This window comes from Perca fluviatilis, chromosome 16, assembly GCF_010015445.1.
Source record: "Perca fluviatilis chromosome 16, GENO_Pfluv_1.0, whole genome shotgun sequence".
NCBI lineage: Eukaryota > Metazoa > Chordata > Actinopteri > Perciformes > Percidae > Perca > Perca fluviatilis.
The window spans coordinates 3,024,470-3,036,594 of record NC_053127.1 but is presented as its reverse complement, the minus strand read 5'-3'; the positions used below and the strand labels follow the sequence as shown (position 1 = coordinate 3,036,594).

At 44.6% G+C, this 12,125-nt stretch overlaps 1 long non-coding RNA gene across 2 annotated transcripts; it reads left to right on the top strand.

Moving 5' to 3' along the window:
• The first annotated feature begins 842 nt into the window (after window positions 1-842).
• LOC120543774 lies at window positions 843-6,621 on the top strand. 2 transcript variants are annotated; one of them, XR_005636397.1, is made up of 5 exons: window positions 843-1,026; window positions 1,921-1,974; window positions 5,093-5,136; window positions 5,604-5,679; window positions 5,926-6,621. It is a non-coding gene; the product is annotated as an uncharacterized LOC120543774 (long non-coding RNA). The 2 variants fall into 2 exon arrangements; XR_005636395.1 differs by having other exon boundaries at window positions 5,090-5,136.
• The last annotated feature ends 5,504 nt before the right edge of the window (window positions 6,622-12,125 follow it).

Below are 12,125 nucleotides of genomic sequence, written 5' to 3'. Positions count from 1 at the left end.
GGACTGATCAGTCTCCCCGAGTTGGTCAAAAAAGTTCCTCAGAACACACCGAAGAGATGAGACGTAATACGTCTCCATAACAGCAGGCGGCGCTAATCTGTATTGTCGCCCAAAAATGAAAACCGGCAGCTGATTGGACAAACGCGTCACGTGGGCCTGGCTTCTCCGGAACAACAAACAACAAACAAAGGTCAGTTTAAAAGATTTTCGTCAGATTTTGAGAGACTCTAGTCACGCTCATCCCGCTCCTCGTTTCCGGGTTAGCTCTCCACCAATCAGATGGGTCATTTGAGTCTGACTGCCGGCAGTGCCCACCCCGCCGATTATACATGTCAAATCGGCCCAAATGAAGGCCGACGGCCCCTCGGACGACGGCACGGACCACACCGAACAGACTCGAGTCACCGACCTCGCCAGACTGTCCAACGGCTGATTATCGGCTCGGTGTGTCTCGGACTTTAAGGACTCCGGGAGACTGGCCAGGTGCTCCCAGTGTTGCACCGCCCATGGAGCTGCAATGTAGCAGAGAAAAACACCCGCAAGAGACAGACACACAGCAGGCCCTGCTCTAACAGACACAAAAACATGGGGAAATAAAGTTTGAAAAATACAGAAGTTACCCTTTAAAAATGTATTTATATGCATACTTTTCTGCTGTACAGGGAAATAAGTGTAACTGGTTCCCATATTTGTTCTTCATACTGACATTTCACTCTTAATTATGCAAAGTACGATTGATTTGTGTTCACACACACACACCCTTTTTGTTGTTGTAGGTTTCTACATAAAGCTCACACAGGTTTACAGACGGCACAGTTCAACAGTAAGCTGCCAGTGAGAGAATGAAGATCTCTGTGAGTTTTATGCTGTGGCTGCTGCTTGGCGCCGCCTCCCCAAGTGAAAGTACCGATTATCAGCAGTCTTTTCCTCAAGACATCTACGCTGCGCTGAGAGAGATGACCGCCTCGTTGGTTCAACTGAAGGCTGACATGACGATGATGCAGAGAGAATTCCTGCAGACTCAAGGTACAGTAATGAAGCCATCTCTAGAAACCACTTTTGATGTTTTACACCGTGTCATAGCAGAAATACATTCACCTAAAGGATTATTAGGAACACCTGTTATATTTCACGTTAATGCAATAATCTTATCAACCAATCACATGGCAGCTGCTTCAATGCATTTAGTCCAGGTCTAGACAATCTCCTGAACTCCAAACCGAATGTCAGAATGGGAAAGAAAGATGATCTAAGCAGCTTTGAGCGTGGCATGGTTGTTGGTGCCAGACGGGCTGGTCTGAGTATTTTATAGATTCATATAGATATATAAAGATATTCAGTTTCCTGTCACAGAGGACAGAAGAAACTAGAAAATATTCATATTTAACAAGCTGACATCACACAAGTTTCACTGTTTTTACATAAAAAAATGACTCACACCGATTCATCGATTATCAAAATAGTTTGAGATCAATTTAATAATGACTAATCCATCAATATTTGCAGCTCTAGAGCCAGACTGATATCATGAAGGGGCATATGTATGATACGTCAATTCGTATGCCATTATTGGCGTGTTATCAAGACGCATACAAGTTTTTTAGCGTGTTTATCAACGCCGTTTGGCCTCCATTGACTTACAGTACCTTGCGATTGCGTGTGAATTGACACCGTAGCGAGTAGTATGAAAGGGCAAAAATCTGTGTAGTGAGGTTGGTCGGGGGGGAGGATGGGTCAAACAACACAGGACTTTCACCCAGGAGACCGGGGATCGTGTCCTGCATGTCACGTTTCCTAAACCCAACCGTAGCCTCGCGATAACACGCCATGTGGCTTTAGAAAGTGGTGTGTATGTTTACGCAAAGTCATGATGTCATGTTGCTAGAGCAATGTCTAAAGAAACTGTTTCTGATTTTGCAGAACAAGCAGCACAGCAGAAGACTGAAGTGGACAATCTGAATCAACAACAGCTAGGTATTTTTCTCTGATCATTGTTCTTGCTGCTGGCTGCTTCTTCTGCTGAGAGATTTACAGCGAGACAGTTCATTTTTACTAAATGAAATCATGTTAGCCAAACACTTCTAACGTCTGGTAAATTTAGAAGAAATCTACACACACAAATAGACAAAATATAAAGGTCCTATTTGCTTTGGTCCTTACTGCTTTTTGGATGCTTTTATATAGGCCTTAGTGGTCCCCTAATACTGTATCTGAAGTCTCTTTTATATAGGCCTTAGTGGTCCCCTAATACTGTATCTGAAGTCTCTTTTACATAGACCTTAGTGGCCCCCTAATACTGTATCTGAAGTCTCTTTTATATAGACCTTAGTGGTCCCCTAATACTGTATCTGAAGTCTCTTTTATATAGGCCTTAGTGGTCCCCTAATACTGTATCTGAAGTCTCTTTTATATAGACCTTAGTGGTCCCCTAATACTTTATGTGAAGTCTCTTTTATATAGACCTTGTATGTGCCATTTCTGTGTCTGTAGCTTTAAATGCTATTGAGGAGGAAAGAGGTGGGGCAAGGTGGAGGGTGGGGGTGTGGCCTTGACCAACTGCCACTTTGCTCGTTTGAAAGTCATGATGTCTCTCTCTTTCTCATGGGTGGGCCAAATTCTTGCTCGATGGTGTTTTAAGCCCCCAACGTCTCCTTCCAGGCAGTGTTGCCCGGAAGGAGACATTGGGGGCTTAAAGCGCCCATATTATACTCATTTTCAGGTTCATAATTGTATTTTAAGTTTGTACCAGAATAGGTTTACATGGTTTAATAAAAATAAAACACCATATTTTTGTTGTACTGCACATTGCTGCAGATCCTCTTTTCACCTGGTTTCTGTTTTAGCTACAGAGTGAGACCTCTTTTCTTCTTCTTCTTCTGTACTATCTTTGATTGCACTCGCACATGCTCAGTAGCTCAGATGTAGATCATGTCAGCTAGCTCCATAGACAGTAAAAGAAAGGCTGTTTCTCCAACTTGGGTCAGTTACAAGGCAGGATTAGCTGGGAGACTTCTTCTAAACCAGGGCGCACGTGGAAGTAGTTCTTTTGGAGCTTATGGTGAACTTGTGTGTGTTGTAGCAGTGCTTTGCCATTGAGAACGAGGTAGGGGTTAGCATCTACCTCGTAGGTGTTAGCAGTGCTAACGCTAGCATCCTAACGGTTGCGGTTAGCCAGCTCGTCTCGGCTAGTGACGTAGAAAGCCGTACAGATTTTGACCAGCTCACCAGGAGACTGAAGGCAGGACACATTCAGAAACCGTATCTCACTCAGAACACCATGGATATTTTTTTTTTTTCCAAAGTGTGTATGTGTGTGGAAGCACCAGAGACACAAAATAGCACCCCAAATCCCAGAAAAAGTGTTTTTTTCATAATATGGGCACTTTAAAACACCGATAAACCAAATTCTTTGGACGGGCAAAGCAGAGAAAAGGGAGGTAACCTTTCCCCTTATGACTTCATAAGGAGGAGATTCCAAATCGGCCCATCTGAGCTTTGAGGTGTAAACCGAGCCCTGGGTATCATGCTCTGCCTTTGAGAAAATGAAAGCTCAGATGGGCCGATCTGGAATCTCCTCCTTATGAGGTCATAAGGAGCAAGGTTACCTCCCCTTTCTCTGCTTTGCCTGCCCAGAGAATTTGGCCACCCATGAGAGAGAGAGAGACATCATGGCTTTCAAATGAGCAAAGTGGCAGTTGGTCAAGGTCACACCCCCACCCTCCACCTTGCCCCCCCCCTCTCTCCTCCTCAATAGCTACAGACACAGAAATGGCACATTCTAAGGAAAGCTCATTGTGGGACTGGCTCTAGTGGCTGTAATTCTGCACCAAGGCTGAATTTCGGGAAAGAGACTTCAGATACAGTATTAGGGGACCACTAAGGTCTATATAAAAGAGACTTCAGATACAGTATTAGGGGACCACTAAGGTCTATATAAAAACATCCAAAGAGCAACATGTCATGGGCCCTTTAATGTTAAAAAACCTCATAAAGTGAAATTTTCATGCCATGGGACCTTTTAATAAAATAAATGTTTTCTCTCCATCTAATCCTAACCTTGAATGAACGGTGGCACTGAAGGACATAACACAACATTTCACCAATGTTGTGTTTTGTCCTTAAGGGCCTCCATAAGAAGACATTTTAGGGAAGATAAAGAATACAAAAACTATAAACTGAAAAATGTTTCTGCCTGTAGTTTCTCCTCTTAATTTAAATCTTTGCAACCACTGCTGTTTTTCAGCTTCTGCAACAATGAAATGCTTTTAACTATCAAGCTTCAATGACAGATAATTGTTTTTATAGTTTTGTTATTGTTATTAAAGTCATTCTGCCCTCTTCGAAAAGCTTTTAGGAGCTTATTTAGGGTTCTCCATTTCACACATTCTACATATAGATAAGATAAGATAAGATATACTTAATTGTCTCCGAAGGGAAATTTGTTTTGGACTCCACTGTTCTGCAGCTTTACAAGGACAACACAACATACAGAAAATAAGCATCTCTCAACACATGATCTCATGCAACAGAAAACTTGCTCTCATATACATTACACAGGTACCTATATAGTAATACTCTCAAATACATTAGACAGGTACCTATATAGTAATACTCTCAAATACATTAGACAGGTACCTATATATATATGTATCCTCCTTTCATTGGCAGTTTCTAATTGAACAACCCTGTATGTATTGCACAACTAACATATTGCACAACCCAAATAGCCTACATATTGCACAACTAACATATTGCATAAACCAAATAACCTACGTATTGACGACATAAATCACCACACCACCTTCAGTGGGTCTCTGCTGTTGACCATGTAAGACAGAAACAGCAGCTCTGAGATAGTCACGCAGGTTTTGTCTTCATAGCACTTCATAGATTTTCTCTGATTTCATCTGCATCTAAATATCAATAAGTAATTGTTGTAGACAAGAATCTTTTTTACTTCAAATATAAAGTGATTAATGTTTCTGATTCTCGCTTGTTTTTGTCATTTTAATCAAATAAACATATATCATTGCAATTATATCTGTGAGCATTTCTTTATTCTGTTTGTTTCAACTTTAACTTATTGAAGCAGATAATCAAATTCAACATCATAGCAGTATGAAGAAACAATGAATGGTAAGCTGTTTTCACATATGAACTCTAGGGCTGGGACAATATGCTTTTGATTCTTTCACCATTCATGTGTGCCGATTGGATGTGTTTTGCGGTTTGAATTTACTGCAAACATTTTGGACTTTTGAGCCCCAGACCAGCCCACCAGTCCTTGCACTCCCCATCAACAATTGTACATAGCAGCCTATAATACTGCCACTAAGCTGAGTGGTGAGTAAGACAGTATGATAATGTCTCAGTGAGTCTAAAAGCCTGCCTGGCTCCTGATGGCAGGATGGCTGAAAGGTTGAGGGTACAGCATGGCTGTCATTAAGATATCTTGTACAGTAAACAAGTGACAAGTCTGTAAGTTAAACCTACATTGTGTAATTTTTTGAGTTGATTCTTAGTAAAAACCCCTTTGTTCTTTCACAAATATGAGCTCATTCATGTGTAATTACTGCCACTAACTAATCAAAGTATTCTTGTAGGCTACAGCGTATAGGAGGCAGTATGCTGTCTTCACAACTCGGAGACAAATTGTAGGCACTACGAACCGGAGCAAGGGTAAGATTTAAAGAATATGCTTTCATCTGCTGTATAAGGAAATAGATACATTAATAGACCGATCTTAACCATACACAGACTAACTTCGTCTCATAATGAGGCTGTGACCTATTTGCTCGGAGCTATATGTCTGCAAGTCCAGATTTACATGGTGCTGACAATTTTTCATGTTTTCTCATTCCTCATTCCATTTTACTGTGATTTATGTTTTTTTATTCATACCACTCTCATTTAATTGTTTTCCAGCTGCCTGTAATTACGAGCCAGTTAGCAGGAGCTTCAGGTAGAAACAACCAGATCTTGCATCGCAGGCGGAAGCTGTGAAGAGCTCAGCTCAGAGTCCAGCGAGAAGAAAGAGGGTAAGATTAGATCCCTTTTGGTCAATGTGACTATTTTTAATGAATTAATAGATGTGTTGTGTCCAGTGTTGGGAGTAAAGGCATTTAAGTATAAAGGTGTTACTAACGGTGTTATTTTTTCAGTAACGGAGTAATAAAATTAATTACTTTTCCCATCGTTGCAACGCCGTTATCGTTACTCGAATGAAAAGTGGCGAGGTACTACAATTTGGTTGAATGGAGATCGAGGTGTCAGGCTTTGGCTACACGTCAGCTGCCTGGAGACAGTGTGGGGGGGGCGGTGATGACAGCGTTGCAAATGCGATGGTGATTGGCTGGGTGGGTGGATGCCCTGCTCACGCTGTCTCACTGCACGCTCTTACTACCACTAAACACAAGACAGCGACAATGGCGACAAGTAAGGGAAATTTAAAATGTAGCGTTCTTGAACTGGAAGTATCGGCACTAGTTTTCCCTCATTGAAATTAAAGGCAAGAATGTTTATGTAACATGCACGCTATGGCCAGGAAAAAAGACTTTATCCACGTCTGGCTCAAGCAACTAAAATCTTATGAAGCACCTCACATCAACACATGAAGCTCATTCTTTCAGGAAGACGTCATTACCCCATTCACTACTCCATTCTTAAATCAAATCAGCTGTTCAAGAAGTGACGTGTCAGTTAAACCAATCAGACTCGACCACGAGATTCAAGGGCCAATCACAGCCTTACAACTCTGCTTTAAATCTGTTCTCTCCTTGTGCTGTCAGCTGTCGTTTCAGGCAAAGCGCTCGTCCCTCCTCCTCCCCTGCCTCCTCCGGTAGTTGTGTTTCTCCCGGCTGACCGCTCCGTTGCCTCTTCGGTCCAGTCTCTGGTCTCTTCACCGCCACCACCAGTGTCTGGACTCCATCGGGGGTTATGTTCCTATTCCCTACCCCTTTAAGAAGATTAATTCGATGGAGTCCAATCCCGGCTTGATTCGTCGGCCTTGCATGAGATTTACCCCATCGCCGTAGCTTGCCGCGCCTGGGGCCATCAATGGCAGCGCAAAGGTATCTCCGTTTTGTGCGACAATCGAGCGGTCGTCGACATCATCAATAGGGGGCGCTCTTCATGTAGTGCAATGATGCCGTTTGTGAGAAGCATCACCTGGTCTGCCGTCATGCACAATTTTCTCATCACTGCCCGTCATGTTCCCGGTCATTCTAATGGTGTGGCTGATGCTCTGTCTCGTTTTCATTTTCAGGCCCCCCCCGCGGGGCCCTACCGCCCGCCCCTTCCCTGTCACTCTGCCTTCTCTCCAGGAGCTGGCGCTGTATTGAACCTATCGCCCTACGTCCTTATCTAGATTCCTCTAGGGATTATATGAGAAAAGGCTTGCCGGCGCGCGTCTACTTTGAAAACCTATGATTTTGCTTGGCATACCTTCTGTTTCTTTTGTGTTTGTATTTCTGTTCCTCTTAAACCCGCTTCTACAAGCAGCATTTGTGGCTTCATTTGTTATTGTACTGACACTCGCAAATTTAAGTTACAGTATAATCGGGGTTTGCTCACCCGGCGTTCAGTTTCACATCCGCTGTTACGCACGTCGTTTCCGGAGCATTTTTCTAATCAGGCCGTTAAATTGCTGCGGAAAGGCATTTCCAAGTCCCCGCATCCCTCTCCCCGAGGCGGGCTTATCACTCTCGGTATTTTGCACGCTATGGTCTCGGTTTCTGGGCGGGGTGGTTTCTCCTACATTGACTCCTTACTGGAGTCCGTGTTTTGCTGGCTTTTTATGCCTTTCTCAGATGCGGCGAATTTACTACCCCTTCTAAATCTTTTAACCCTGATAGGGATGTCACTTTTTCTGATTTGGCTTTTTATCCTGGTCATTATCGCTTATCTCTCAAACATTCTAAACGCGGTGGCGCTTGCTCAGTCCTCGTCGCCCGCACTGATACTTGTTTTTGTCCCTTCACATCCATGCTAACCTATTTACGGTTGCGGCCTCGCAATGGCTCCTTAGCGCCTCTGTTCCTCGTCCCCGGGGGATTTCCCCTGTCGAGAGCTTTGTTTGGGCTTCATCTAAAGCTCGTTCTCCTTAGAGCTAATATGTCCCCTCAGCATTATTCGGGCCATTCGTTTAGGATCGGGGCTGCGACGACTGCAGCTACCCAGGGCATATCTTGTGCTTCCCTGCAACTGCTGGGTCGCTGGTCATCTGCTGCTTACTCCTCATACATTCGTCCTGACGTCGACGACCTTCTCACCATCCAAAGATCATTGAAGCCTTGATTCTGGTGAGCATGCATATAACTGGTGGTGGTATGTTTTCACGTCTCTGTTATTGTCTCATTTAGGATGTTGTCCTGCTTGTGTCACATTTATTCTTTTTGTCGTGGGTTCATGGCCTGCATTGCACTGCCGGTCATCGTGCGTGGGTTCTTCGGACTGGTTAGGTTTTTACTTTGTTTGGCCGGTATCGCCATTCCGGTCTCCGCGCTGAGCTTAATAAAATCAGTTAGGCTAGGGCTTTCTTTTGTTTTGGCCAGTATTGCATTCCGGCCACGTACCTCGGTTCCTAAACATACTTGGGACTTTCTTTTGCTTGTTGCTGGCCTGAATTGCCACCCTGGCAGGTATGCCGTGATTCGTCCTGCTGGTGCAGGGCGTGGAAGTGGCGCTAATTCCTATATGTCGTGGTAGGGCTCAGGGTTTCGTATCGCTTATGTTTGAGTAATTACTAGAAATGTGTTTTCAATGTTTAGTCGGTCGATCATTTCTTACTTCTGTTGCACGTTTCTTTATTGCATATTTTCTTGTTTTCATATTTACCTCCGAACAAGGTGGTGGTGGTGTTGGTGTTGTTGTTGTGGATGCCGTCGGTATGCCGGCTTGAGTTGCCAATGCCGGCCTGAGTTACCGATGCCGGCTGGTGTTGCCGATGCCGGCCTGACTTGCCGATGCCGGCCTGACTTGCCGATGCCGGCTGATGCGGCCGATGCCGGCTGGTGTTGCCGATGCCGGCTGGTGTTGCCGATGCCGGCTGGTGCTGCCGATGCCGGCTTGAGTTGCCAATGCCGGCCTGAGTTACCGATGCCGGCTGGTGTTGCCGATGCCGGCCTGACTTGCCGATGCCGGCCTGACTTGCCGATGCCGGCCTGACTTGCCGATGCCGGCTGATGCGGCCGATGCCGGCTGGTGTTGCCGATGCCGGCTGGTGTTGCCGATGCCGGCTGGTGCGGCCGATGCCGGCTGATGCGGCCGATGCCGGCTGGTGTTGCCAATGACCGACTTCCCCGATGTATTTTGCCTGCTGTATTAGGGATGGATCGTTGCATTAGTTTTCTACTTCCAGATCCATGGAGGTGCCATGTTATGCCAGCCTGATTTGCCGATGCCGGCCTGTCTTGCCGATGCCGGCCCGATTTGCCGCATGTGATGCCGGCTGAGTTGCTGGTGCGGCCAATGCCTGCTGGGCCGGCTGATGCGGCCGATGCCGGCTGGTGTTGCCGATGACCGACTTCCCCGATGTATTTTGCCTGCTGTATTAGGGATGGATCATTGCATTAGTTTTCTACTTCCAGATCCATGGAGGTGCTGTATTATGCAAGCCTGATTTGCCGATGCCGGCCCGATTTGCCGCATGTGATGCCAGCTGAGTTGCTGGTGCGGCCAATGCCTGCTGGGCCGGCCGTTGCCGGCTGGTGTTGCTGATGCCGGCATGACTTGCCGATGCCGGCTGGTGCGGCCGATGCCGGCTGATGCGGCCGATGCCGGCTGGTGTTGCCGATGACCGACTTCCCCGATGTATTTTGCCTGCTGTATTAGGGATGGATCGTTGCATTAGTTTTCTACTTCCAGATGCATGGAGGTGCTGTGTTATGCCGGCCTGTGTTGCCGATGCCGGCTGGTGTTGCCGATGCCGGCCTGTCTTGCCGATGCCGGCTGGTTTTGCCGATGCCGGCCTGAAATGCCGATGCCGGCTGGTGCGGCCGATGCCGGCCCGAATTGCCGCTTGTCATGCCTCCGTGTTTGCCTTTCTGTGTTACTCCGTGCCTGTGCTGCGGGAATTATTTGCTTCCGTTTTGGGGATGTATCACTTAACCGATATTTTTATTTTCAGATTCGTTGCTGCAAGAGGTAAGCCTTAATGTGTATATGCTAGTTTGTATGTAGCCTCTACCTTTAAGAATGCATGTTACAGTCTACATATTAAATGTGTTATATCTATAATTCCCGTCATGTTTTGGGGGGTTTGTTCCTATTCCCTACCCCTTTAAGAAGATTAATTCGATGGAGTCCAATCTCCAAAAGACTTTGTACATTCAATATCATACAGTTGTACAATAAATATTTTTTGCATATCTGCAAACGAAGTCTCTCCTGATTGAAATGAAGCTCAGCGCAAATTCTTTCAGGAAGACGTCATTACCCCAGTCACTACTCCATTCTTAAATCAAATCAGCTGTTCAAGAAGTGACGTGTCAGTTAAACCAATCAGACTCGACCACGAGATTCAAGGGCCAATCACAGCCTTACAACTCTGCTTTAAATCTGTTCTCTCCTTGTGCTGTCAGCTGTCGTTTCAGGCAAAGCGCCTCCCTCCTCCTCCCCTGCCTCCTCCGGTAGTTGTTTTTTTCCCGCTGACCGCTCCCGGCCTCTTCGGTCCAGTCTCTGGTCTCTTCACCGCCGCCACCAGTGTCTGGACTCCATCGGGGGTTATGTTCCTATTCCCTACCACTTTAAGAAGATTAATTCGATGGAGTCCAATCTCCAAAAGACTTTGTACATTCAATATCATACAGTTGTACAATAAATATTTTTTGCATATCTGCAAACGAAGTCTCTCCTGATTGAAATGCTAACACGACAATTGTTGCTGCTGCTAACCCAACCCCCCCGAGCCCAAATGCTGCTAGCAGGAGCTCCAGCGAAGGAGACGGAGCCACTCTGTTAAAACAAGCAACGCTCGATTTTGCTATTAAAGATGTTATAAAACATAAAAAATAACGTCAATTACTTTTACAATGTGGGAACTGAGTTACTAACTCAATTACTTTTTGGGAGAAGTAATTATTAACTGTAACTAATTACTTTTTTAAAGTAAGATGACCAACACTTGTTGTGTCCATAAGCAGTGGATTGCAGTACTGATTGCCTTTATTGATTGTTTTTACAGCTGCTGGAAGAGTGTGCTGGATGGATTGTACGTCCTTTTCACAGCCAGCAGCAGTACAGGGCAACGCACCACAGACGTCTGTAAAATGGACAGAATTAAGACAGAATGCCGCCAGTTACATTTTTTTTACCAGTTTACTATTTGTTGTGTAGGCTGTTTGTTGTGTGCTAATAAAGCTCTTTTTTTAAATAAACATAATGTTCCTGGCAAATTTTCCTTTCCTTAATAAATTCATGTCCTTAATGGTAATATAGTGTAGTCCATAACATAACAATGACATGAATATACAACATAATAGCATATATACAGTCATGTGAAAATTAGGACACCCATGCTAAAGTTGACTAAAAAGAGGAATAAAAAAATCATCTTTTGCAAATTGATCTTAATGCCTTAATTAAAAAGAATAGGAAAAATCCAATCTTTAAGGACACCAATTTTCTTTGTGAAAGAATAATGTATCGTAAATAAATAAATGTTCTTCCTTAAAATACAGTGGGCATAAGTCAGTCCACCCCTATGTTAAATTCCCATTGAGGCAGGCAGATTTTTATTTTTAAAGGCCAGTTATTTCATGGATCCAGGATACTATGCATCCTGATAAAGTTCGCTTGGCCCCCCCACATCATCACATACCCTTCACTATACCCCCACATCATCACATACCCTTCACCATACCTAGAGATTGGCATGTGGGTACTTTCCATAAAATCATCTCTCAGTGCAAATCAAACCAGCTATTAGGTTAACCGACATAAAACCATGCCAATCTCTCTAAATCTCATATCCATATGCTAATTAGAGCCATTAGCACCTCTGCAGGAGCTCTCCACATACCTCATGGTTCATTTCCAACAATATGTGGCACAGACAAATGCGACGTTCACGGCCTGTAAATTGTCATTAACTGCCGAAAATTAGGGAGATTTGCGGGAGATTTGCA